Source organism: Mesoplodon densirostris, chromosome 10 (assembly GCF_025265405.1).
Source record: "Mesoplodon densirostris isolate mMesDen1 chromosome 10, mMesDen1 primary haplotype, whole genome shotgun sequence".
Taxonomy (NCBI): domain Eukaryota; kingdom Metazoa; phylum Chordata; class Mammalia; order Artiodactyla; family Ziphiidae; genus Mesoplodon; species Mesoplodon densirostris.
This window is the reverse complement of record NC_082670.1, coordinates 22,951,360-22,960,060: the sequence shown is the minus strand read 5'-3', so window position 1 is coordinate 22,960,060 and position 8,701 is coordinate 22,951,360. Positions and strand designations below refer to the sequence as shown.

The 8,701-nt window shown below is 35.8% G+C and overlaps 1 non-coding gene across 1 annotated transcript; it reads left to right on the top strand.

Moving 5' to 3' along the window:
- The first annotated feature begins 8,051 nt into the window (after positions 1-8,051).
- Positions 8,052-8,123, top strand: TRNAA-AGC (transfer RNA alanine (anticodon AGC)). Its single transcript has one exon. It is a non-coding gene; the product is annotated as a tRNA-Ala (tRNA).
- Positions 8,124-8,701: the final 578 nt, after the last annotated feature.

The following is an 8,701-nucleotide window of genomic DNA, read 5'->3' as shown; positions in this document are numbered from 1 at the left end:
CTGATTGAAGAGACTGTCTTTTCTCCATTGTATATCCTTGCCTCCTTTGTCATAGATTAGTTGACCATAGGTGCATGGGTTTATCTCTGGACTTTCTATCCTGTTCCATTGATCTATATTTCTGTTTTTGTGCCAGTACCCTATTGTCTTGATTACTGTGCTTTGTAGTATAGTCTGAAGTCAAGGTGTCTGATTCCTCCAGCTCCATTTTTTTCCCTCAAGACTGCTTTGGCTATTCAGGGTCTTTTGTGTCTCCATACAAATTTTAAGATATTTTGTTCTAGCTCTGTAAAAAATGCCATTGGTAATTTGATAGGGATTGTGTTGAATCTGTAGATTGCTTTGGGTAGTACAGTGATTTTCACAATATTGATTCTTCCAATCCAAGAACATGGTATATCTCTCCACTGTTTGTGTCCTCTTTGATTTCTTTCATCAGTGTCTTATAGTTTTCTGAGTGCAGGTCTTTTACCTCTTTAGGAAGGTTTATTCCTAGGTATTTTATTCTTTTTGTTGCAGTGGTGAATGGGATTGTTTCCTTAATTTCTCTTTCTGGTCTTTTATTGTTAGTGTATAGGAGTGCAAGAGATTTCTGTGCATTAATTTTGAATCCTGCAACTTTACCAAATTCATTGATTAGCTCTAGTAGTTTTCTGGTGGCATCTTTAGGATTCTCTATGTATAGTATCATGTCATCTGCAAACAGTGAGAGTTTTACTTCTTCTTTTCCAATTTGTATTCCTTTTATTTCTTTTTCTTCTTTGATTACCGTGGCTAGGACTTCCAAAACTATGCTGAATCATAGTGGTGAGAGTGGACATCCTTCTCTTGTTCCTGATCTTAGAGGAAATGCTTTCAGTTTTTCACCATTGAGAATGATGTTTGCTGTGGGTTTGTCATATATGGCCTTTATTATGTTGAGGTAGGTTCCCTCTATGCCTACTTTCTGGAGGGTATTTATCATAGATGGGTGTTGACTTTTGTCAAAAGCTTTTTCGGCATCTATTGAGATGATCATATGGTTTTTATTCTTCAACTTGTTAATATGGTGTATCACATTGATTGATTTGCATATATTGAAGAATCCTTGCATCCCTGGGATAAATCCCACTTGATCATGGTGTATGATCCTTTTAATGTGTTGTCGGATTCTGTTTGCTAGTAGTTTTTGAGGATTTTTGCATCTATATTCATCAGTGATATTGGTCTGTAATTTTCTTTCTTTGTAGTACCTCTGTCTGGTTTTGGTATCAGGGTGATGGTGGCCTCATAGAATGAGTTTGGGAGTGTTTCTTCCTCTGCAATTTTTTGGAAGAGTTTGAGAAGGATGGGTGTTAGCTCTTCTCTAAATGTTTGATAGAATTCACCTGTGAAGCCATCTGGTCCTGGACTTTTGTTTGTTGGAAGATTTTTAATTACAGTTTCAATTTCAGTGCTTGTGATTGGTCTGTTTATATTTTCTATTTCCTTCTGGTTCAGTCTTGGAAGTTTGTATCTTTCTAAGAATTTGGCCATTTCTTCCATGTTGTCCTTTTTATTGGCATAGAGTTGCTTGTAGTAGTCTCTTATGATGCTTTGTATTTCTGCGGTGTCTGTTGTAACTTCTCCTTTTTCATTTCTAATTTTATTGATTTGAGTCCTCTCCCTCTTTTTCTTGATGAGTCTGGCTAAAGGTTTATCAATTTTGTTTATCTTCTCAAAGAACCAGCTTTTAGTTTTATTGACCTTTGCTCTTGTTTTCTTTGTTTCTATTTCATTTATTTCTGCTCTGATCTTTATGATTTCTTTCCTTCTACTAACTTTGGGTTTTGTTTGTTCTTCTTTCTCTAGTTCCTTTAGATGTAAGGTTAGATTGTTTATTTGAGATTTTTCTTGTTTCTTGAGGTAGGCTTGTATTGCTATAAACTTCCCTCTTGGAACTGCTTTGGTACATCTCATAGGTTTTGGATCATCATGTTTTTGTTGTCATTTGTCTCTAGGTATTTTTTGATTTCCTCTTTGATTTCTTCAGTGATCTCTTGGTTATTTAGTAATGTATTGTTTAGCCTCTATGTGTTTGTGTTTTTTACGTTTTCCCCCCGTAACTGAGTTCTAATCTCATAGCGTTGTGGTCGGAAAAGATGCTTGATATGATTTCAGTTTTCTTAAATTTACCGAGGTTTGATTTGTGACCCAAGATGTGATCTATCCTGGAGAATGTTCCGTGTGCACTTGAGAAGAAAGTGTATTCTGCTGTTTTTGGATGGAATGTCCTGTAAATATCAATTAACTCGATCTGGTCTTTTATGTCATTTAAAGCTTGTGTTTCCTTATAAATTTTCTGTCTGGATGATCTGTTCATTGGTGTAAGTGAGCTGTTAAAGTCCCCCACTATTATTGTGTTACTGTCGAATTCCTCTTTCATAGCTGTTAGCATTTGCCTTATGTATTGAGGTGCTCCTGTGTTGGGTGCATATATATTTATAATTGTTATATCTTCTTCTTGGATTGATCCCTTGATCATTATGTAGTGTTCTTCCTTCTCTCTTGTAACATTCTTTATTTTAAAGTCTATTTTATCTGATATGAGTATTGCTACTCCAGCTTTCTTTTGATTTCTATTTGCATGGAATATCTTTTTCCATCCCCTCACTTTCAGTCTGAATGTGTCCGTAGGTCTGAAGTGGGTCTCTTGTAGACAGCATATATAGGGGTCTTGTTTTTGTATCCATTCAGCAAGCCTGTGTCTTTTGGTTGGAGCATTTAATCCATTCACATTTAAGGTAATTTTTGATATGTATGTTCCTATTACCATTTTCTTAATTGTTTTGGGTTTGTTTTTGTAGGTTCTTTTCTTCTCTTGTGTTTCCCATTAGAGAAGTTCCTTTAGCATTTGTTGTAGAGCTGGTTTTGTGGTGCTGAATTCTCTTAGCTTTTGCTTGTCTGTAAAGCTTTTGATTTCTCCATCGAATCTGAATGAGATCCTTGCTGGGTAGAGTAATCTTGGTTGTAGGTTCTTTCCTTTCATCACTTTAAATATATTGTGCCACTCCCTTCTGGCTTGCAGAATTTCTGCTGAGAAATCAGCTGTTAACCTTATGGGAGTTTCTTTGTGTGTTATTTGTCATTTTTCCTTGTTGCTTTTAATAATTTTTCTTTGTCTCTAATTTTTGTCAATTTGATTTCTATGTGTCTCTGCGTGTTTCTCCTTGGGTTTATCCTGCCTGGTACTCTCTGCGCTTCCTGGACCTGGCTGGCTATTTCCTTTCCCATGTTAGGGATGTTTTTGACTATAGTCTCTTCAAATATTATCTCGGGTCCTTTCTCTCTCTCTCCTCCTTCTGGGACGCCTATAATGTGAATGTTGGTGCGTTTAACATTGTCCCAGAGGTCTCTTAGGCTGTCTTCATTTCTTTTCATTCTTTTTTCTTTATTCTGTTCCACAGCAGTGAATTCCACCATTCTGTCTTCCAGGTCACTTATCCGTTCTTCCACCTCAGTTATTCTGCTATTGATTCCTTCTAGTGTATTAATGACAGCAACATAACTACTTATTTGATTAATTACGTAAACACAAAGAGGTCATAATTACAATACCAAAATCACAATTAACAAATGATTACTTAAAATAGTGTAGTAATCTTTTTTTTTCACTTCTTTTTGTCCTTAAGGTATTACCTTTCTCTCCATATAAGTAAGGTTTTTTTTGGTTGCTTTTTGTTTGTTTGATTGTTTGTTTTGAGAAACAAAATTTAGTTTATCCTTCTGTGTTCCATTTTACAGTGGCATTATATTGATGTGCCATAGTTGTCTCAGTTTTTCCTTTTGATGGATATTTGGATCATTTCTCATCTGCTTTATAAATAGTGATGTGATAAATAGTCCTATGCATCTACTTACCTTTTTATTTTTTATTTTTGCCAATATATCTTTGGATAGCTTCCTAGAAGAGAGATTTATGGGTCAAAGGGTAAATAAATATGTAATTTTTCTAGATACTGCAAATCTCCTTCCCTTAGGATTGTATTCCTACCAGCAATCCACAGATGGACTAATGTCTCTGCAACCTTGAACAACAGAATATGCTATCCAACCTGTAGATTTTTGCCAATCTGATAGGCGAAAAAATTGTATCATAGTGTTAACTTAGTTGTATCTCCCTTATTATGAGTGAAATTGAGCATTTTTTTTCATATAGTTAAGAACCATTTGTATTTCCTCCTCTTAACTCTTTATTCATATCTCTAAACTATTTCTTCTATGGATTTGTTGGCCTTTTACTCCTTTTAAAAATTTTATTTATGTAGAAGGAATAGTAACCATTTATGATATAAATTGCTAATAATTTTTTCAGCCTATTATTATTTGTTTCTTTGATTATGGTGTTTTTTGCAACGCAAAAATTTTTCCTTTAATGTTTGTATAATCATATTTATAAATATTTAGAATATTGCTTTTAGATTTGGGGCCATATTAGGTAATTTTGCTACTCACATATGTTTTCTTTTTGTATTTGTATAGTTTCATTTTTTTAACATTAAAAATTTTAATACATATGGAATTTATCCTGCTATGCAAGGTGAGAAATGTATTCATTTTAATCCTTATTCATGTGACTGTTCAATTATCTCAGTGCTACATATTTAGAAGTTCATCTTTCCTTTGTTGATATGAGTTACTGCTTTTATTGTAAACTAATTTTTATTTGCAACTGGTTTTGTTATAGGATTTTCTATTCTCTGTATCAATAACAAACAATTCCAGTTACAGAGGTTTTATGGTATGTTTTAAGCCTGTTGGGCTAGCTCTCCCTCCTTGCTTTTGCTCATTATTTTAGGGATTTCCTGGCTATTATTGATGGCTTGTTTTTCTAAGTAAACTGTATAAAAATTACTCAGTTCCAGAAAAAAAGTGATGGCATTTTTATTGGGATTGCATTAAGTTAATAAATTATCTTAGGAATAAATGACAATTATATGAAGTTGTGTCTTTTTCTATTAGAATATTATATCTTTTTACAATGTTCAAGTATATTTTTGTGACTTCAATGAGTATATTAGAGTTTTATTCATATAGATTTTGGAAATTTTTAAAGTTTATACCCAGGAATTTTTTTCTTTTAAAATTTTATTTCCTTTTCCCTTTACTCCTCGCCCCACCCTCCCTGCTTCCTTCCTCCCACCCCCTTTTCCCTTTCTTTGCTGTTGTTAATGGCTTCCTCTATTGTGTTATATATATATATTTGTATATGTGAAGGGTATTGATTTTTGTGTGTTATTTTTCTAACCTATCACTTCACTAAAATCTCTTATTGTTTCATAGTTTTTCTCTTTTTTTTTTGATTTTTCAGATACATAATTATAACTGAATCATAACATCATTTTACCTACTTCTTTCAATTCTTATGCCCTTAACTGTCTTGATAATTGCTTTGACAACTGTCTCCAACTTAATATTAAATAGCAGTAGAAATACTGAATATTATTTTTTCCTGCCTGCAAAGCCTCTAGTGTTGCTCAATTAACTAAAATGCTAGTTTGGGGCCTGAAGTATTTTATCATGTTGAGAAATGTCCATCAATTCTTATTTTATTGAGTGCTTTTGGCACATCTGTATTAATTTCTTAAGGCTGTCGTAACAAGGTACCACTAACTGGGTGGCTTAGAACAATAGGAATTTATTCTCTCATAGTTCTCTAGCCCAGAAGTCCAAAAGCAAGGTGTCAGCAGGGCCATGCTCCCTCTGAGGTCTCTAGTGAAGAATGCTTTTTTGCCTCGTGTTAGTTTCTGGTGGCTCCTGGCAATCCTTGGATTGTAGCTGCATCACTCTAATCCCTGCCTCCATCGTCACATGGCCTTTTCCCCTTTGTATATCTCTGTCTCTGCATGTTCTCCTCTTGTAAGGACGTCAGTCATTGGATTTAGGGCTCACCCTAATCCAATACGATGTCTTTTTAACTAATTACATCTTCAAAGACCGTATTACTAAATAAGGTCACATTTTCAGGCTCTGAGTCCACATGAATTTTTGGAGGACACTATTCAACCCACTACAATGTGAAATATATGTTGGCTTTTGTCAGTATCTATTGTGCAGCTCTTGGAGATGATCATGTATGTTTTTTCTCCTTACCTTTATCAATTTGATGGATTATATTAATGTTGTTAAAGATAAACCAGAGCTGGACAGTAGATAGAGTGGTAAAAACAGATTTCATTCAGGAGTATTGCAATGGGCAAAAGGCCTCAATATGGAACCAGGATCAATTCCAAATACAGCGTAGCCAAGTGGGAATTTATAACTAAGGAGAACGGTGGAGTGGGGGTGAGGGTCAGTGGATAGAAAATTACTAAGAAGAAACATCAGAGGTAAGGAAGAATTCTGGCTAAACCAACCAAACAGGATTCTTGTTGAAAGTAGGCCAAGGTGATCAGACATCACCCAGGGGATGGCATCGGATGAGGAACACAATTAGATATCAAGGGTGACCAGACATGGAGGATAGAGGATTCTATCCAAACCAACCTAACAGGATTCTTGCTAAAATTGGACAACACAGAGATGAAAACAGAAATCCAAAAGTCAAGGCTTATTTGAAAAAGAGTTCAGGAAACCCTGAGTAGAGATTGGTAGAGGAGAGAATCTTTGTTACTGTCTTCCTTACTAATGAGTGATCTTTGCATTTCTGGAATAAACCCCACTTGGATATTCTGTATTGTGTGAAATTAGACTATAGTTTTCATTTTCTGTGTGAACTTAAAAAGTTTGTGATGAACGCTATACTCACTTTATAAAATGAATTGGAAGGGCTCCTTTTTCTGTGCTTTGAAAATTTAAGTTGCATCATGATTCTCTGATATTTAACAGTTTGGTAAAATATCTTTGTGAAAGTATTTGTGCTTGGTGCCCTTTTGGGGGACATACCTACTCAACTGTTTTTCTATTTTTCTCTAGTAATGGTCTGTTTAGACTTTCTGTCTCTACAAGAAGTAATTTGGGTATAATGCATTTATAAAATCCACTTCATGTAAAGTTTTAAAATAATTTGCTGAGTTGTGTCTTATGATTTTTAAAAAGTTTTTCTGTTTTGATAGTTATTTTCTCCTGTGAGTTCTAATTTTGTGTATTTGCACTTATTTTCACTCTTCTTGATTAGGATGGTTAGAGGTTTGTCTATTCTGTTGACTTTTCAAATAACCAGCTTTTTTCTTTATTAGTTCTACTTTAAAAAACTCATTTTCTGAGTTTGTCTTTATGAACCCTTCCTTCTTCATTCTTTTTGGCTTATTTTGTTCATTTTCTAACATCTTGAACTGAGTGTTTGATTCGTTGTCATTTTATTAACGTCCTTTTCATCTCTGATTGGAGAAGTATTATTTACCGCATTACCTTATTATGTCTTTTGCCCATATAAGCGACTTCTCCAATCTTATCTGAGGCTCTGTCGGTTTGTGGGGCTGAAAGCGAGAGGCTCAGAGCCTCAGAGAAGGATGTGGTTAGTGAACCAGTCCCACCGTGCGGAGGGTTTTACAAAGGGTTAATGTGCATCACAGGTGTAGCCTTCTTAATGGCCTTCAATTCCATCCCCAAGGGGGGCGCGATCATAGCCCATGCGCCCTCTCTCCTCGGCGACCAAAACAAACAGCTCTCCATTTGTTCTACCGTCTTCTCTCCCCTCTGGAGCTCATATGGTCTCTATTTTTGCATCCCCCGCATTATACTTTGTGGCTTTCTGGCAGCCCTTTCAAGCGGCAAGGAAAGAGGAAAGGAGGGAATGAAAAAAGGAGAGAAAATATTTCATACCGTGGTTTTCTAGAGGCGTCAAGGAAGTGACTCCAGACTGGAGCGAAAAGGTCCCAGGACCACCAATAAGGGCTTTCCGTCTAGAATGCAACTTACTCTTCTTTTAGCAAAGCATGTTATAGGACCTAGATTTAGGTTCCAAATATAAGATTTCGGAAATAAGCGAAATTAGGTAGATTGCACTTTAGCTTGATATTAATTCTTGTAAAACCTACTCAAAATGGCTATGTTGTGTTTTGTATATATTCCCGAGGGTGCGGGTGGAGCGAGGGGGTGTAGCTCAGTGGTAGAGCGCGTGCTTAGCATGCACGAGGCCCCGGGTTCAATCCCCGGCACCTCCACTTTTGGAAGTTCTTGTTTCTTTCCCCATTTTACTTTTTTCCCCTGCTCAAAAAGAAAGTAAACCGATTTCACAACTATTTGCTATCAGTATTGGCGCTGCCCTGTTTTTACTTCTCGGGTTTGGCAACACCCAGGGTGGCTGCGAAAGGAGGAAAAGATGGAACGAGAAGACAAGAGTCTGGGCTCATCCAGCAGCTCGAGATTCCGGAACAAAAAGCACGTCACAGTATTATTAATAAAGCAGGAAAGAAGAGATAAGGATGGGAAAATTTAACAAAGGAAACACATGGTCGCAAACCAATTTTTCTTAGTTTCTTTTGTTTTCTGAGCCGTTTTGGCCATGATCAGACTGAAGGTTGAGCAAGAAGAGAGCGTTCCAAAATGGGAAATCGAGAAATTTATTTTCATCAGTGGATGTGGGGAAGTCACACTTAGGCAGCAATAGCTCCATTGGGAATATCTTGAGCAATACCTTGGGCTGAAGATTTCATAAGTCACAGATTAATTTCCAGTTTTGTTCTGTCTTTACTCTTACCTGAGAATAGGATTTAACTAGATAATGTAGATGATATACAGA